Source organism: Diabrotica undecimpunctata, chromosome 7 (assembly GCF_040954645.1).
Source record: "Diabrotica undecimpunctata isolate CICGRU chromosome 7, icDiaUnde3, whole genome shotgun sequence".
In the NCBI taxonomy this organism is placed as follows: Eukaryota; Metazoa; Arthropoda; class Insecta; order Coleoptera; family Chrysomelidae; genus Diabrotica; species Diabrotica undecimpunctata.
Window position 1 is genome coordinate 34,518,945 of NC_092809.1, and position 19,256 is coordinate 34,538,200.

A 19,256-nucleotide genomic window follows, 5' to 3' on the forward strand; every position below is an offset into this window, starting at 1 on the left:
GACTAAAAAAACTGTACTGGACATATTATACCGTTTATACTATAGTTTTTGTTTAAAAATAACAAAAAAAAATATTAATAAATGTTGTCAATAGCGCCGACCATTAAGTTTTGTGTCTGGGACCGATTAAATACCAGCAGAATTTGTATATATATATATATATATATATATATATATATATATATATCTTCTCTTCTTCAGCCTTCATTCATCCATTGTTGGACATAGGCCTCCTCCAATTGTTTCCACGCTTCCCTATCTTTTGCAATTCTCATCCATTGCTTTCCAGCTACAGCTGTTATATCGTCTATCCATCTCTTTTTGGGTCTTCCCACGCTTCTTTTTGTTTCTCGAGGTCTCCAGAATGTCACTTTATGAGACCATCTGTTGGTGTCTTGTCTTGCTACATGTGCTACCCATTGCCATCTCAATGTCGCTATTTTTTCCATGATGTCGGTTACTTTAGTTCTTCGACGTATTTCGGTGTTAGGAATTTTGTCTCTGAGGCTTATATTTAACATGGCCCTCTCCATGGCCCGTTGAGTTACTCTTAATTGTTCTGCCATTTTTCTTGTTATTGCCATAGTTTCCAATCCATAAGTTGCAACTGGTAGTATACAAGTGTCATAGGTTTTTCGTTTTAAGTGTATTGGGATTTTTCTGTCTTTTAAAATGAAGCTCAACTTCCCAAAAGCAGCCCATATATATATATATATATATATATATATATATATATATATATATATATATATATATATATACATCGGTTTAGAACGTCTTTCGACGTTGTCCGATACCTAAACACCATCTCTTCCTAGCATTCTCGCAGAATTTGTAAAATATGCTAATATCGCAAGAAAAAGTATCTGGAAGGAAAATACCTACATTTATAAGGAAAAAACTTCTTAGTAAGTTATCCTCTTATGCTGTCAATATACTGGGAGAATAGAAGCCGGTTCTAAAGCAAACAGGTCAATAATAGATCAACTATCCAGATTGAGTCAGCTTTCGTGAAAAAAGATAGGAATTTCAAAGTCCCATCATTAACACGCAAATTAGAAGTAAACAATAGATATACTATCCCAAAGGTAACGTTTTATCATCAAGAGTTGAAATTGTCACGTAAATTCTTGTGCTCCTGTATTAAATTTGTTAACTAGTCTTTGAAGGCTATCTTCATTTTGAGCTCTCGATATTGCGTTTTCTGCTTAACAGAGAATTTTAATTTCATTGCTCCCCATTATGTATCCTCTTCCTTTATTGACGCTCTTTATGACTCTCTCGGGAGAACCTGTAAATCCTAGAGAGCGCGTCCCCAGGTGGCGGATAGGGGAATGTCCGACCCGGTTTACCGGTGGGTAGGAGGGAAATAAAATACCTCCCGTGGACCAACAGGTAATTCACCGAATGATTACCGGTATAAGCAATCCGCTGCTTACCGACCAACGGCTTCGGGCAGATGAGTCGGTAAGTCGTAGGACACTCTTTTGTCCTGGAGCTGAGAAATCGACTCGAAAGGCGGAAGAACAAATAAATTGGTCAACGGCAGAAGAATGCAGAAGGCAACGAAAAACCACTGCATTAAAGACACATAGAGTATCCCTAGAAATCGTCATGGCTTATAGAAATGACAATCAACAACCTACTAATCATGGGTTCTCGGATACCAAGATTCGGCAGGGGAAGAAACAACAGTAACGACAGGGCTTCCCAGGCCGTTAGTCAGTTAGCGAAATCCCTGTTCACTTAATATATACAAATCCATCTGCAAAATCGTTACATGGAACGTAAGAAGTATGTATGAACTTGGGAAACTGAGGAATATACAGCAAGAGATGTTGCGAGTAGAGATTGAAATATTAGGAATAAGCGATACAAGATGGATCAGCTCTGGCGAACTCAATACAGACAATGGACGAATTTATTACTCTGGAAGCAGCGACACTCAACACAGATATGAAGTTGCTATAATCCTCAGTGAAAAAGTAACGAGATCAGTAACAGGCTTCGTTCCGATGTCCGAAAGAATTATAATGCTGCAGCTATTGACAACCCATGGAAAAATGAACTTAATTCAGATTTATGCGCTAACTGCTGACAAAAATGAAGAAGAAATAGAAAACTTTTATAGCGAAATTCAAAAAACATTACATCTCACAGCATCTAGAGATATAACAGTGATCATGGCTGATTTCAATGCAAAAATTGGCGAAGGGAAGTGCTACCCTAATGAAGGACCATATGCGCTTGGTGAACGAAACGACAGAAGAGATCGCCTAATAGAATTTTGCCAGGAGCATTATGTTATAGCCGCAAATACATTTTTTAAATTACCTAAGCGACGCCTTTATACATATCATACAGATATCGAAACTCAATTCAGGCAGTAAAGGCATATCCAGGAGCAGACGTATCCTCTGATCACAAACAAAAGAAAATCTGAAACACGAAATCAACACAAATCTAGATAGAAACCCGAGAAATAATTGCAACGTAGAGCAGCAGTGGCAATTCTTCAAAACCTCTATATTGGAGCCAAGTAAGAAAGTACTTACAACAACCATATGTAAGAAAAAGAGTGGATGACCGAGGAAATTCTAGAGTTGATGAATGAAAGGGGAAAAAACAAAACCATCAATACGATCCGCTATAAACAGCTTCAAAACCAAATAAGAAGAAAAATTAGGGAGGCTAAAGAAACCTACTTCTCTGAAAAATGTAAAGAAATAGAAGAACTGCAAAACAGATATGACAACTTTAATCTACATAAAAAAGTCAAAGAACTAGCCGGAGTAGGAAGTAGAAGAACATCGAATATATTGCTCGACAAAAATGGAAATATTATATTGGAGACAGAACAAAAACTACGAAGATAGAAAGAGTACATTGAGGAATTATTTCATGACTAGAGAGAGGCTAGTACATCTGTAGATAGCCAAACGGGAGATGAAGGCCCAGAGATAACCAAATCAGAGGTTAGTCAGGCATTAAACTCAATGACAACCAATAAATCTGCTTGTCCAGATCAATTACCAAGCGAGCTATTAAAGTTGGCCAACGAGAAAAACCTGGACATAATAGTAGAACTGTTCAACGCTATCTATACTACGGAAATTATCCCTAGAGAAATGTTGACATCAGCATTTGTGTCTTTGCCAAAGAAAGTGAATGCCAAAGAGTGCAGTGACTATCGAACCATAAGCTTAATGTCACATACCTTGAAAATTCTGTTGAAAATTATCCACGCCAGAATTCACTCTAAGCTGGAGCTGGATATTAGTGACACACAATATGGGTTCCGCAATAGTATGGGTACCAGAGAGGCACTATTTTCCTTCAACGTGCTGACGCAGAGATCTTTGGATGTTAACCGTCCTCTTTACGTCTGTTTTATAGACTACAATAAAGCGTTTGATAAAGTAAAACATGACCGACTCATGGAAATTCTAAAAAATAAAAACCTAGATGAAAGAGATTTAAGGCTAATAACAAACCTTTATTACAATCAGCGAGCAATAGTACGAATTGAAAAAGAGACATATGAAGAAATGGACATAAAGAGAGGAGTCAGGCAAGGTGCATACTATCACCTTTATTATTTAACGCTTATTCTGAAGAGGTAATTCGAGAAACTCTGGAAGATGAAACAGCCGGCATAAGAGTAAATAAGGTCTTAGTTAACAACATCAGAGATGCAGATGATACAGTAATAATAGCCGATAGTTTACAAGACCTATAATAACAGAAAATAATGACTACACCGCAGAAATCAAAGTCAGAATCGAAAAAGCACGTTATAATTTTATGAAAATGAAAAAGGTCCTATGTGGCAAAGATTTAACATTATCTCTTAAAGTACGCCTAACAAAATGTTACGTATACAATGTACTATACTATGGAGTGGAATCATGGACGTTAAATCTAGACACAATGAGACGACTTAACGCCTTTGAAATGTGGCCCTATAGAAAAATTATGAGGGTTTCCTGGGTAGACAGAGTTACGAACAATGAAGTACTGAGAGAATAGGTAAAGAGAAGGAAGTTGAACTTACAATTAAAGAAAGAAAGCTACAGTATCTCGGACATGTGATGCGGGGCGAGAAGTATGGCATCCTGCGACTCATAATGCAAGGAAAGATAGATGGCAGAAGAAGCATCGGAAGAAGACGAATTTCATGGCTTAAGAACCTGAGAGAATGGTTTGGATGCAGCTCAAAACAACTATTTAGAGCTACTGCCTCAAAAATTAAAATAGCTATGATGATTGCCATCCTCCGTAGCGGAGATGGCACCTGAAGAAGAAGAAGAAGATGACTTCATCCACGATTGGATTGAATAGCTTAGGGATTAGTGAATCCCCTTTTCTTATTCCATTGCCTGTATCTATAGGTTCCTTAAGTTTTCCATCTATTCTGACTACCATCTTATTGTTTTGATAAACGTTTTCAATTGTTTGTATAATATCCAGGGAGATCTGTTTATTATACAAGCGATATATTAGACCTTTTCTGTCAAATGCCTTTTTCAAGACGATAAAACGCAGGAATGCAGGTTTATTGTATCTAATGCTATATATTTGTACTTCTGGTGTTTATGGTTCCAACGTTATTTGTTGTTTGTATACAACTTCTTTATACAGCCAATCCATGCATCCTTTTTAATGTGTTTCGGGTCTATTAATTCCTTCATATCCGCTCTTTGCCATAAAACCATAAAAATAATGCTCCATTTCTTTTGAGAAGCGTTCCAGTTCCAGCAGTGCTCGTTTTTAATTATTTTTACAAGACCAGGTGTTTTATTTCGCATTCTCTTGTAATATTCCTACGCTTGTTGTCTCTTGTTGATACTTAGGTCGTCCAGAAAGTACAGAACGCTTGGCATAAAAAAATACAAATAAAAGATACGAACACAAAACTTTATTTACAAAGTGGCAGTCCCTTAGACTATTTTATAATGTGGTTGCCTTGGTTGTCAAAGGCATTTATTGTATGGTGGAATCAGTTTTTCGATGCCGGTAGTCCTCTACCGCCAAACGACGGAGGCAGGGTATCACTTCATCTTTGGGCTCTTCGTTGTTTTCAAACTACTTTCTACCCAAGAATTCAGTTTCCGGAACAGATGATAATCGGAAGGTGCGAGGTCTGGACTGAACGGTGGGTGCTCGAAAATTGTAGACAGTGAAGTTCTTGCTGATGCATTGTCGTGAATCAGAAACACCTTCGTCGGCAATATTCCACGTCGTTTATTCTGTATTGCATGTTTTAGTGTTTAAAGAGTTTCGCAATAGGCTTCTGAATTTATTATTTCACCTCTAGGCATAAACTCTACGTGAATTAAACCCTTACATTTAAAAACCGAATCACACCGAATCTGGCGTATTCCTTCGTGATAAGATGTTTTAGGCGAATTAAATAAACGGCAAACCTTCTGGCCATTGCATCGACGCAGTTATCATATTCTGCATGTCCTGATTGGCTCTTTCTACCGATCCTTGGGTTTGGATCAAGCTGAACAAACTTGGTTAAATGGTTTATATTTACTTTCAATTACGGCATGTAATTTTTGAAAAAAATAATAATGCATAATATCAAATAAACTTAGCACGTACTTCTAAACCTTGCGTAAAACTGACCGGAGACAACAAGAAATAAAACACGCCACCCATAAAACGTCAAAAAGCAGTTACAAAAACGGGGACGACAAATTCACCAAAAAGAAAAAAAATTAGTTGGAGGTAATTATTCTGGCATTACACATAGCTCGTACAAATCTGAAGATTACATATATACATGGATTCTTCATTGCTTATTTATTATAATTTCCAGAGTTTGCAAAGACCTCTCTGTAAACCTTAGCAATCTCTTTTTAATAGTGAAACTGTCGAGAAGATAGGACAGAAACGTGAAATTTTAAGATGAGAAACGTAGGAAAGCCGTTAATGAAAAATCAGGCTAGACAAACAGCTACAAAGAAATGCAAGAAGTAATGCGGAAATTTACAATCAGAAGAGAATACAAACACGAAAGACGAAAATTTTTAAAAGAATAAAAGAAAACACACAGGCATTTTGATCAAGACTGATGCTATTAGGGTTTCACGTGGGACATGCTCTTGTCCCGTCCCGCACTTTTCTATCTGTCATGCAGCTTCTTTCGCCGTCTCGTTCCGTTCCGTGTCCTACGGGACGTCCCGCTGTCCCGCAAAGTTAACTTATATTTTCTAAATAAGTAATTATATTTTTATAATAATGGTATAAAGGCAAATTTAATATTTATATTATTTTCAGAGCATATTTTATTTTTACAAATTGTCTTAACAACTTAACATATTAATTTTAGTAATTTTTGCGGTAACCGTTTTGGATGAGGGCTTGTTTTAAACTAGAGAGTTCAGCGGGTCTACTTGCATCATCGCAAAGGCGTATTGATCTGGAGACAAGGGTATTGATGACTGAATTAATTTGTGAAATTGGATAATGAGAGTTAGCATGCAAGTATAAGTTTAATATATATATATATATATATATATATATATATATATATATATATATATTTATATATATATATATTTATATATATATATATATATATATATATATATATATATATATATATATAATCAATAACCCTTCTACCCTAAGGTGTTGGGTGTAAAGTCTCTTTTTAGGTTTCATATACAAACTTCCTCCAATTCTTCTTGTTGCTTGCCAATTTCTTCGCTTGCTCCTTGGAGACTCCTCTCCTGTCTAGGATGGCGGCAATTTCATCGTCCCAGGTCTTCATGGGTCTGCCCCTCGGTCTTTTCAAGGTTCTTCTCGCTTCCCACACTTGTTTCACTTGGCTTTTTTTATCCATCCTTACCATGTGGCCGTACCATCTCAGTTGGGCTTCTTCGATTTTCTTCTCTATTGATTGGACTTTAAGGCGTTCTCTTATTTCATCGTTCCGTATCCTGTCCATTCTGGTCACCCCTAGTACTCTTCTTAGATACTTCATTGAAATACTTTGCAGTTTATTTTTTAGTCTGGTGGTGAGCGTCCAGGTTAAGATAGGTACAAAAACTGTGTTGTAGATAGCTATCTTTGCTTTTTGGGATACTTCTTTTTTCGATAGGAATGTGCTCTTAATTGCGTGGTATATCCGGGAAGCGTTTGCTATTCGATTGTTTATCTCTGCTTCTTGTGTACCCCTACTCTCTAGTTGCACTCCCACGTATTTAAAGGTTTCGACTTGTTCTAAAGTATAGTTATTTATTTTAATGTTTGTATGTTGGTCTGTTTTCCCACATACCATGACCTTGGTTTTACTTTCATTAATTCTCAGGTTACGTTTTTCGAGTTTATCTCTCCATATCTGGAGGTTTCTCTTAAGTGCGTCCTCGTTTCTTCCAAATATGACGAGGTCATCTGCAAATGCGCACTCCGCTATCTGTATCATTTCCAGGTTTCTATGTCCAACAAATATTCTCGATGTTTCTTCTCTAGTTTCTTTCATTACATCATCTAGTACAATATTGAACAGGATGGGGCCTAGTACACCTCCTTGTCGTAAGCCATCATTGACTCTAAACTCTTCTGATTCCATATTATCTGTTCTTACTCTGTTTCTTGTGTTCTTGTATAGGCTCATAATAGCTTTTCTGAGTTTGCTGTCTACTTCTCTGTTTCTTAGGCTTTTGTCTATTTCGGTTCGCGGGGTTCTATCAAATGCTTTTTCGAGGTCTATGAAGGCTTGGTATAGTTCCGTGCTTGTATTTCGTGCATTTTGTATTAGATGCTTGAGTGTAAAAACATGGTCATGGATGCTTCTTACCTTCCTGAAACAGCTCTGTGACTGCTCCAGCTTATGGTCTACTTCTTGTAGTAGTCTTTTCTCCAGTACTCGTTCGTAAACTTTGGAAGGGATACTCAGGAGAGTTATACCTCTGTAGTTGCTGCATTCTCGTCTGTCACCTTTTTTGAAAATGGGTAGAATAACGTTTAATAAGATTAACACTATTATAAAAATTAATATTAAACTCAACAGTCTTCCGGATTGAACCGCGTCGATTATCATTGCGCCGAGCTTTCGTCATCATCTTTGATGTTTTCTTCAGATACCTGCTTTTCGAGTATTTAATGTCGCTTTTAGCATTATGTGGTTAATATATTCGATGTCTTCTACGTAGTTTTCTTTGCCTTATAAATGAATAAAAACTGTTGTAAACAGAACCATAAATGTCATTGTTACGAACGAAATATCAAAGCATTTTAACTGAAGTAAACATGACTGCCTACTATGTGAATATGATCAGCACATGAATCATTTTACTTCAATAATTAGATGCCATTTTGTAGTGACAAGAATAACAAAAAAAAGTGTGTATACAAAATATTCATATAAAAAAACAAGCTTTATATCAAATAAATGACAATACGACTTAATTGGAAGAGACAAGAGATTGCCTAGCTCTTTAACCAAATAGTATATTCCAAAAGTGCGAGAATTATTTGAATATGTGTTTTGTTTTTCAAACGAATTCTTAAATTTGGCCTTTCTAATATTTCAAATCAGTTTATGCGATTATAAATCTACATCACACAGCCCCAGGTCACGATATCAACTGATAATTCGTTTCGTTCCTGAATAATGAAATAGGTTTTGTATGTTTTTATCGGATTTTAATAAACGATATAGATTTTATTCGACAATTATTATCAGCTGTAAGAAATTATATTTTTGTTATTATTGTTACTGGTTGGATTATTATCAATAATTGGATATAATATATATATAATTGAAATTGAAAATATAAATTAATAAGAATGTAAAGTAGAAAGTTCATATAATTTTAAATACACTTCAATTTCATTCACAAAAAATGATACAAGTTCAATAGTAGAACGAAGATGGTCTGATCGATACCTGCAGTTTTGCGAACTGTTTGCAAATTTGTTTTACAATATCTGTTTTTTTTTTTTAATGAGTGCACTTTTATATTGAATGGCGAAGTAGTTGAGGTAAACCAATCCACATTGGTTTCGGCCAATTCTTACTCAACAGCCCCAAAAACTCAATGTATGTGCCGGAATTTTGGGAAACCATACTTGGACCACTTTTAAATATCATTAACCCCTTAATCACGGAAATTTTAGAAAACGACCATAAACTGTTGGAGGATCAGATAATGTTTCAGTAAGATGGTGGGCGTCGTTTCTAGCAATACATTGCCGGTAACTAATCAATCGATGTAAAAAAATACAAACGGTTGTGTAAACATTTGTGTGAATTTTTGTCAAGTTAGAGTACGTACTATAAAGCGAAATACGAGTGCAAACTATAAAGCACCAATATAGTAAATAAAAAATGAAATATCCGGTACAAAGCTGTAATAATGTGGATTATGGTCTAAAAATAAACCTAATCATTATACAAAGTATAATCAGTGGCCAATTTAAGTTTAAATTGTTACTTTGAGTAAAACAATAGGTCATACTTTTTTTGGTTTGTATTGCTATTGGTAATATTATTACTCTTTGTGTAAACTAACAACATTGTTACTATGCATAATTTATCGAAAACTAGGAGTAAAACGTAGTTAGTTGGTTGCTGTTATCACATCTTATAAATATTTCTAGATCTTTGTAAATATTCGCAAATCTTGTTTTATACGATTTCCCCGTTCGATATATGCAACAGGTACGAGATTTTTGTTAATTAAAGTTATTCTGTTCTATTTCAAATTGTAGTTATTAAAGATTATTTACATTCGAAATGAATCGTTTATTTAAGAAACCCCATAAGTCACAAAACTAAAACTTTCGGAAAACAAGAAAAAAGTGGGTGAGGAAAACACGAAGATTTCTACACGTTAAAAACTGTCCTAATTACTTCCTTTTATGGAAAATATTTGATTTCACGTTTAGAGCTTCTTACTGAGTCGCCCTGATGAATATTGAAAGGTCGAAATACGTATAAGCGAATTGTAGAGGCACTATACGTGAAAACAAATCTTAACTGTATTTTCTATATCTTTATATACTCGTATAATATTTCGAGTATTAGAAGCCAGTTCATGAAAGGTTCTTACTTAGATGAATCGATATTATCTGGAATGCAATTTTAGAGACCCTATGTCGGTCATTCATAATTCTACTCGCTTTGTAAATCGTAGAAGGCACCAATTTGAGTAAGAATTTGAATTTTGATTTCGAAAAAGTAAAAATCTTTGAATTTTTACTTTTTGCTTTGACCTAATTCATTACATTTATAAAATGTTTCTTAACTTTTTCTTTAAAATATTTTTTGAAAAAAGATTGAGAATAAGCTCTATTTAAACTCAAACTTGATTGACTTATGCAGTTTCTCAAATAAATTGTTCCACTTCACCTGAAACTAAACTTCATAGTGAATTCAAATTAAACAAAATACACATACTAATGTAATTTATACTAATAAGTACAACAAATAGTATTACAATAAAGAAAAAACGAAAAATATCATTAATCTTCTTCACGAATATTATTAGTCGTTGTGGGCCAGTTGAACAATTTATTATAAAAATATTGGATACTTTCTACATCCCGTAAGTATATAACTTTGTAGTTTTTGAATGTTAACAATCTTCTTCTAATTAATCGGAATCTTTCCACTGGGATATGCCAATGCTTCAGGAAATATTAGCACATTTTTTTATTATGGCTCAGCCTGAAGGTGTGATTGGCTGATCTGCTACTAAAAGGGTGTGCCACAACCAAGTTTAAGTTCTCGTAGGAGCGGTGAAAATGCTGAATTGGCTGATTTTTAGTTGAACCTTCTGATTCCTTGGAATATTTTTGCCACTGAATTCCTCGGATAACATGGTTAACAGAGTACATGTAGTACTCTGGTCATCAACTTTTGTAATCAATTAGGTCTTCAGCATTTATTAACACCACATTAAAGCGGTTATTTTTACATGACGTTTTTATCAGCTGTTCATTTCTTCCATGGTGTATATACGGTATACTTTTCTAATTTTTCTTTTAATCGCCGCAAAATCCCTATCACAGGGTAGAAAGGAATAAAACCTAATAGGAAAATAATGGTCAATGGTCTTAAATTTTTTGAGCGAAATCAAAGCGCTAAAATAAAACCAAAAAAACACTGTGTGGTTTTTATTTTGCGCTCCACAACCGTTGGAGAAAACATGAAGATATTTCACCAACGGCATGTTCTCTATAAAATACCTCACGAGCAATGAGCAAACTTAATTCGGCACCTTCATACCGTTACCATCAATATACGATAAGAAAAACGCTGCTTTTCCTGTTTTATGATTCTGAACATACAAACGTTCACTATTACCCGGCGAAGATAGAAAACCTCTTGCACCGGAATTTTGCGCCGTATAGGTAGTTGAAATGCGTACTATTTATTTTCATTGCAAGCTCCTCACACACGCAACATGTGTCTACCTGAGGTCGTCCAAATGATAATTTTAAGTCTTTTTTAAAAACTTTTCTGTAGTATGAATACTTAACAGTGGCATATTTCGGAAATTTTTCTGTAACCATTTTGTACATAAGAGTTATATCTAGTTTCTCATTTAAATAATGCTTTTCCTTGCTAGTATAGTGAACTAACTTTGTATAACATGACTTAATATGTTCAAGACTAGCATCTGTAATAATACCAAAAATTGCATTGCCTGGGATACTTTTCCCCGTTTGCCAAGCCGCCTCGCTAGGTCAATTGTTACTCCGTGAAGAAAACAGAAGGCTGTTATATGTATATATAACGTATATATATATATATATATATATATATATATATATATATATATATATATATATATATATATATTGTTGTGGATTTATTAAAAGGTTCAATATTTATAACACTTACGGATTTAATTTATTTCTTTATTTATATTAACTTATCTGACAAATTTATATATTATCCGTACGTTACAAATTCGCGAGCGCGGGTTCAGAATTAACTGTTCCTTCCAAATAAAATGTCCTTTATATATGCCATTGCCTTTACGCTAGAATCATCGAACAGCCTTCTCGATTAGCGGTGAAATTATAACGGTAAGGCAAACGGGTATTTTTACATCGGCTCGACCGTTTCTGGAAGGTTCATTCAGGTAAATTTCTGCCGGCTAATAGAATACTCTCGTAAAATCTAAAAACAGAACACATTAGTCATAATATTTACGGTTATTTTAGGCCAGGATAATTATCGTAACATTGCCCCCCTCTTAAAAGATGGTTCCTCCTGGAACCTTGTCGGGACTGAAACCGGAACTGTATGCTGGTATCGGCAACTGGACCCTCTTTTACAACTTCCAGTTGTATAAAAATGACAAGGGACGGTTTTCTCTCCGCACCAGTAACTATGCGGATTGCAACAGACTAACACCTGGACTTCGGTGTCTTTAAAGATCTCCTCCATCATATTTCGGATAACCCTCCAATCTAATTGGCGGCACTCCAACTTTGGCATGGCTAACTTTTGCACGTCGGACTCTAGTACGTGCTCTCTCAATTGAAGTAAGGCTTCCCACACATCTCGGTAGGTAGGTTGGTCACGGGCAGTGTCTTTTGTTACCAGGTAGAAAAGGTAACGTGATGCATCTTGGAGTTTCAAGGTTTTACCGGGAGCTGGCACCTGGCATTGAAGTTCTGCAACTCGACCAAACTTCCTTCGAAAGACGGATGCCAACCCTGGTGCGTCTTTGATACTGGCCGGGATGGTAAGGGCCAGCGAGTAGTCATCGGGGAGCGCGAGTAGATCTTGCTTTTCTTCAGTGGTAACACCATGTCTTGCTTTACCGGTACCTCCATAGGCACCCATGAATTCCTCAAACGTGAGGTCAGACACGTCTTGGACTTGGTTTACTTCCACTTCTTCATCTACGTCGTGGTCACCTTCGAAAGACGCCAGCCGGTTATGGTGTACTATCATCGGCTTTCCCCTCGGAATCTTGCTTATTCGGTAGATGACATCGTTGATCTTCTCCATGATGAGGTATGGACCTTCCCAAAACTGCTGCAATTTGGGAGAACAACCTTTTCGCTTCTTGGGATTATACAGCCATACTTTGTCGTTCTTCTTAAAGCAACCCTTTTCGGCTTGTGTATCGTACCGTTTCTTCATTCGGTCGCTAGCGATCTGAAGGTGGGAACGGACCAACTCATGTACATCGTCCATTCTTCTTCGTAATTCGATCACATAATCTTCACCTGCTACATCTTCTCCAGGTCGACACCCAAATTCTAGATCACAAGGTAGTCGCATTTCGCGTCCGAATAGGACTCTGGCTGGTGTCTGGCCCGTTGATTCGTTAACAGCAGATCTGTAGGCCATTGTGAAGAACGGAAGGTATTGGTCCCAGTCTCGCTGATGATCGGACACCATCTTTGTCAAATACTTGCCAACTGTCCTATTCATTCGTTCTACCATACCATCCGATTGCGGATGATACGCGGTAGTTCTTGTTTTCTTCATGCCTAGTCTATCACATATTCCTTGGAATAGATCACTTTCAAAGTTCCTGCCTTGGTCACTATGGATCTCCAAAGGCACTCCAAATCGGCTGATATATTCTTGGATCAACTTATCTGCAACGGTGGCGGCCTTCTGGTCTGGAAGTGCATAAATCTCGACCCACTTAGTGAAGTAATCCATTACTACCAACATGTACTTGCCCCCATTTTCACTTTCTGGAAATGGCCCTGCAATGTCCAAAGCTATTCTTTCAAACGGGCTTCCAACATTATATTGTCTCATAGGAGCTCTCCTTTTCCGGTGAGGCCCGTTACTCGTAGCACAAATAGTACATTTCTTACACCAGTCTTTTACGTCGTCGGAACTGTTCATCCAATAAAACCGTTCCCGAATTCGCTGAAGGGTTTTCCTTACACCAAAATGCCCTCCCGATGGACTGTCGTGTAACTGACGAAGTACTTCGGCTATTCTGCTCTTTGGGATCACCAACTGTCTTCTTTTCTCTGAACCGTCATCATTTTCCAGGACTCGTTTGAGCAAGCCATCTTCGATGATAAATGAGTCCCACTGGGCCCAATACGTCTTAACTACTGAGCATAGGTTTGATATTTCCTGCCAAGGTGGTCGACGGTTTTCCTCTTTCCATTTTCGGATTTTCTGTATAACTGGATCTCTCTCTTGTTCTTCCCTTATCTTAGTAGGCGTCCAGTCGTCGTTGACAATCGTCGTTCTTAGCACTGCTGCTTCCTTGGATTCCGTTTTGTTGCAGTGGGAACACTCTGCTGAGCATGGCCTTCTGGAAAGAGAATCAGCGTTTCTGTGGCTAACTCCGGCCCGGTGCTCAATCTTAAAATCGTATTCTTGGAGTCGTTCGATCCACCTGGCTATCTGACCCTCTGGATTCTTAAACTGCATCAACCACTTAAGGGCGGCATGGTCGGTTCGGATTAGAAACTTTCTTCCATAGAGGTATTGATAGAAGTGCTCTACTGATTTCACTACTGCCAGAAGTTCTCTTCTCGTGACGCAATAATTCCGCTCAGGTTTTGAAAGAACTTTACTAAAATATCCGAGGACTCGTTCCTGTCCTCCTTGAATCTGAGACAGCACTCCTCCAATTCCCACATTACTTGCATCCGTATCTAAGATGAACTCTCCTTCTGGCAGTGGATACCCCAAAATTGGTGCTGTTATTAAATGCTTTTTCAACGTTTCAAAGGCATTTTGGCAGTCTATATCCCAGCGGTATTCTCTTGATTCCTCTGTAAGTCGCGTTAATGGCTTAGCGATATCTGCAAACTTCTTAATAAACCTCCGGTAGTAAGTACATAGTCCAAGAAAACTTCTCACTTGATGTTTGTCAGTTGGTTTTGGCCATTCCTTAATGGAATCGATTTTTCCCTTATCCACGGCCACTCCTTCTTTACTGACTATATGACCCAGATAATTGACTTTACCTTGAAATAGCTGGCACTTCTTGGGGTTTAGCATCAATTGGGCAGCTTTAAGTCGATTAAAAACGTTTTCTAAATTCCTCAAATGATCTTCGAATGTCTCCCCCAAGACGATTATGTCATCTAAATAAACCAGGCATGTTTTCCAAGATAACCCTCTCAACACATTTTCCATAAGCCTCTCAAATGTCGCAGGAGCATTACAGAGTCCAAATGGCATAACGTTGAATTGCCACAATCCAGATCCTGTGGTGAAGGCTGTCTTTTCTTTATCTACTGGGTCCATTTCTACCTGCCAGTATCCAGACTTCAAATCCAAAGTAGAAAACAATTTACTTCCAGCCAATGTGTCCAATGTGTCATCGATCCGAGGCAGAGGATAACTATCTTTCTTGGTAACGTTGTTCAGCAAACGGTAATCCACACAGAACCTCGTCGTTCCGTCTTTCTTCTTAACCAGGACCACCGGAGAGACCCATGGGCTCGTAGAAGGTTCTATCACCCCGTCTTTCTTCATTTCCTGAACAATCGTTTCAGCTTCCTCTCTTTTCGCCTGTGGTAATCGTCGAGCTGTTTGACGAATTGGCTTAGCATTACCAGTATCAATTTTATGCTTAACAACCGTAGTTCTTCCCGTCTTTCCTCCTTTCGGTACGAAAATATCACGATACTGCCGAAGAAATTCCCTTAATTTCCTTTTCTCCATCTGATTTAGAGACTGTCCTGCAACTACAACCATTTGGTCGAATTTATCGTTGGAATTATCAGATGTTGTCGCCTGACGGATTATGGATGTCACAGGTACACAAGTTCCTACTTTTGTCTCTTTCTTTATGGTCACTGGGTAGTCGTTGACATTGATAAGTCTCACAGGAATTTCCTTAGCCGAAGTCACCAATTCCTTTCCAATTATGATTCCACGGCCAACCTCATCGTCGTGGTTCCAAGGCTCCATCATAACAGGTGTCCCTTCGTCTACAATTCCCTGTAGTCGCGCTACTATGATCGTTTCGCTTCTCGCAGGCACGACTGTATCTTCTGTAATGGCTGCTTGCACAGTGTTGTCATTATGTGGATGGAGAAATACCTCCTCGTTGCCAACTTTGATTACCTTATTCTTAAAATCCAATTGGAATCCATGCATATTCATTACGTCCATTCCTAATATAACATCCTCTTCGATGTCAGCAACTATAACAGTATGGACGAACTTTTCTGCTCCAATTCCCAATTGTACCTGGATTTCTCCATGAATGTTAGCATTTTCACCTGTAGCGGTCCGAAGTCGCAACCTCGTTGGTAACAGTTTCTTTCGGCTGTTTATAACTGTCGGGCGTATAATGGTTCTGGTCGCTCCGGTATCCACCAACAACGTATGCTTTTTACCATTTATGTCTCCATCTACATATACACTATCTTCACGACATTTCAAAGAAGCTATTAGTATGAGAGGGTCTTTGGAAGAGTTCCGGGTCGAAGCTGCCTCCCTAAGGTTGACTCGTTCTGGTTTTCCTGATGGTGAGTTTCTTGATTTTATGGTCTTCTTTTTCTTGCATGTCATGCTTTTCATCATGTTAACGAGCTGGTCAAGTTTATCTTCATCTCCTTCCTCTTCTACAGTCCTAACTTTACTGTACCCACCAGAGGCCTGCGTAGCTGACTCGTATTCGAGGGCGGCGGATAAGACATCAACCAGCGTCTTGTGACGAGCTAATCGTAGTGTTCTCTGCATTTCATGATCACGAAGACCATCAATAAACGTTTGAACGGCCAATTTTTCCATCATGTCTTCGGGAGCTGTTGGATAAGCATATCGTACTAATCTGGCAATATCTACCTCATATTCTTGAAGAGCCTCATCTTTCTTCTGTCTACGATTTTTAAGCTGCGACTGATATACATGCTCCAAATGTTCGTGGCCATATCGCATATTTAACCTCTTCTTCAGTTGTTCGAAATCATCGGTCTCCTCTACTGCTATGGTCTGAAGCACATCTAAGGCATCTCCTCGAAGAGCGATAGTCAGGTTTACCGCCTTTTCTTTTTCAGACCATCCATTTGCTCTTGCGGCTGATTCGAACTGTTTCATGTAGTTGTTCCATGATGATTTTCCGTCGAAAGTTGGGACTTTAACATGAATAGAACCTCCACTTCCTTCAAATTTCGGCCGTGTCTCCAACTTACATTTCGTCTCGTCTTCTTTTATCTCCACTGTAATTGGATTGTTTCCTCTCTCTGCTGTCCCGGTTTCCTCCATCTTCTTTTCCATCTCTTTCCATATCTTTTCTTCGAAGGCCAACATATCGGCAGCAACTTGGTTTTTTAACGAAGATATTCTATCGTCCAGGGCAGACATCTCAGAAGTGACTTTAGAGATTTCCGAAGAGATGTTAGCAGAGACTTTGCTTTCCAGAGAAGAAATCTCGTTAGAAACTTTGCTTTCTAAAGAAGCGATGTCGCCGGATACTTTGGCTACATCAGAAGAAACTTTCGAAATATCGTCAGAAACTTTGTTCTCCAATTTCGAAATCGACGAGATGACAGCATCATGTTTGTCTTCAAATATATAAGTCTCTGGATCTAGTCCTTCTTCTAGCAAAGCGTTCTTTAGTCGTTGGACTAACTCAGCCTTTTTTCCGGTGGAAGATAATTCTCTGTCTTCAAGATGTCTTCTTAAATTAGTCACTGTCAGCTCATAAATCGTAGCCATTTTCACAATTTATTTTATATTCACTTGTATTATTATTATAAGTCTAATTTATGTTCGATCTCACTCTGACACCATTTGTTGTGGATTTATTAAAAGGTTCAATATTTATAACACTTACGGATTTAATTTATTTCTTTATTTATATTAACTTATCTGACAAATTTATATATTATCCGTACGTTACAAATTCGCGAGCGCGGGTTCAGAATTAACTGTTCCTTCCAAATAAAATGTCCTTTATATATGCCATTGCCTTTACGCTAGAATCATCGAACAGCCTTCTCGATTAGCGGTGAAATTATAACGGTAAGGCAAACGGGTATTTTTACATCGGCTCGACCGTTTCTGGAAGGTTCATTCAGGTAAATTTCTGCCGGCTAATAGAATACTCTCGTAAAATCTAAAAACAGAACACATTAGTCATAATATTTACGGTTATTTTAGGCCAGGATAATTATCGTAACAATATACTAAATTCGGATTTTTGCTTTAATCTGTGCCTTCTAAGAATTGCAAGGTAAAACAGACGTTGATAAAGATGTTATTAGAGACATTGAGAATCTAAGAATTGCATTCCACAACATATCTCCTCAACTAAGCAAAAATCCTTAGCGAATTGGTTTCTAGTACTCGTACAGAGTATATCGGAATAAAAGGAAAAAGACAGTTAAGATGTGATTTTACGTATAGTGCGTCTGTGTATCCGCTTATACGTATTTCGCCCTGAAAGGGCTCTTCAGAACGGCTATTCACAGTCGCTCTGAACGTGAAAAATAAATATTTTCTGTCTTAGGAAGCAACTCTAACTCTGGCTTCGTATGGACGCAAATAGCGACATATGATATTAAAATCCGTAAACTAATTTTCGAAACCTTGCCCTGCATTATATTCCTTAGTAGTTCATATTTTTCACCTCTCATGATGTGCCCCAAGTATTCCAATTTCCTGATTTTTATGGAATTTAAAAATTCGCATTGTTTTCCTAGTTGTTCGAGAACTTGTTCGTTTGTTTTGCGATCCATCCATGATATTTTCAAAATACATAGGTAACACCACATTTCGAATGCTTCTAGGTTTTTAATGTTGGATTTTTTAAGTGTTCAAGCTTCAACCCTATACAAAAGGGTAGAGAAAATATAACATCGAAGCATTCTTATTCGGAGCGATATATTGATATGACGATTACAAAAAAGTTTTCTCATTCTATTAAAAGTTGACCGTGCAATTTCAATGCGGCATCTTATTTCTTTTGTCTAATCAGTATCTTCTGTGATCCATGCTTCAAGGTATTTGTACGAAGATATTTGTTCAAGTTCTGCATTATCTAGTACTAGCTTAACTTTGATGTTTTGTGCTTTTGTAAATACCATGAACTTGGTTTTCTTCAAATTTATTTTTAGGCCATAATCGATGCAATATATATTTAGTTGTTCAGCAAGGTGTTGCAGTTCTTCTAGTGTTCCTGCCAAAAGGACGGTGTCGTCAGCATATCTTATGTTATTAAGTGGCTCACCGTTTATTATAAGGCCCTAACTGACCTCGGCAAGCACTAATTCTGAGATGGCTTCACTGTATAAATTGAATAACAAGGGTGATAAAATACACCCTTGGCGGACCC

General features: G+C 37.4%; 1 protein-coding gene across 1 annotated transcript in view; it reads right to left on the bottom strand.

Annotated features, from left to right (window-relative positions):
• Positions 1-19,256, bottom strand: part of LOC140445171 (5'-3' exonuclease PLD3-like) — a 63,463-nt gene that overhangs the window by 32,205 nt on the left and 12,002 nt on the right.